The sequence below is a fragment of the Pinus tabuliformis genome, chromosome 3_2 (assembly GCF_031772625.1).
Source record: "Pinus tabuliformis cultivar Carrire ecotype Pingquan chromosome 3_2, CPIR1, whole genome shotgun sequence".
Lineage (NCBI taxonomy): Eukaryota > Viridiplantae > Streptophyta > Pinopsida > Pinales > Pinaceae > Pinus > Pinus tabuliformis.
In genome coordinates, this window is record NC_142302.1 from 947777594 (window position 1) to 947778476 (window position 883).

The following is an 883-nucleotide window of genomic DNA, read 5'->3' on the forward strand; positions in this document are numbered from 1 at the left end:
TTAAAAATAAGTAAGTTAAAATTTACTAGACATGTGGCCAACCCAGAATAGCATTAGATCTATCCGTCTTAATCTCAGGAAGACCATTTAAATTAAAAATTAATAAGTTAAAAAATATTTGACAGACTTCCCAAAATAGCATAGATCTATCCATCTTAACCTCAGGAAGACCATTTAAATTAAAAATTAACAAGTTCAAAATTATTTGACAGACTTCCCAAAAGCATGTGGCTGACCCAACCCTGGCATAGTTCTATTCATCTTAACGTCGGGAAGGCCATTTAAATTAAAAAATCGTAAGTTAAAATTATTAGACAGACTTCTCACAACTTATAATCATGTGGCCAACCCAAAACCAGCACAGATCTATCCATGTTAACCTCAGATCTATTGTGCTCAGAAAGGGATAACAAAAAAAGAGTGCAAACCTCTTGCCGCTTTAGAGACCTGGTGTTAAGTAGTAATCAAATTTTTATATTATAGTGATTAAAAATAAATAGAAAACCAGCACTTGCCCTTTTTTCTCTCTTTTTTTGAGTCAGAAGTTACTTTTGATTTTCATTCTAGTTTACTAGCATTACACACATACACATGGAGATCTACCCTGACTTGGGCTGTCGAGTGCACCAAGAATTTCCTTTTTTGAAAATGTTGGAAATCTATTATTTTTAATTCAGTTTATTAACATTACACACATACTTGTGGAGATACCCCCCGCCAGGTTATAGAGTGCACCAAGAAACCCACCCCGGGCAGTAGAGTGCACCTTTGTTCATCTCTTCTCTCAGTAAAATAATTTGGGCGTGGTTCACCTTGGAAGATAAGAAAAGTCTAGACTTTTCAACGACGAAAATCAGACATCAAGAATGAACAAGAACAATGG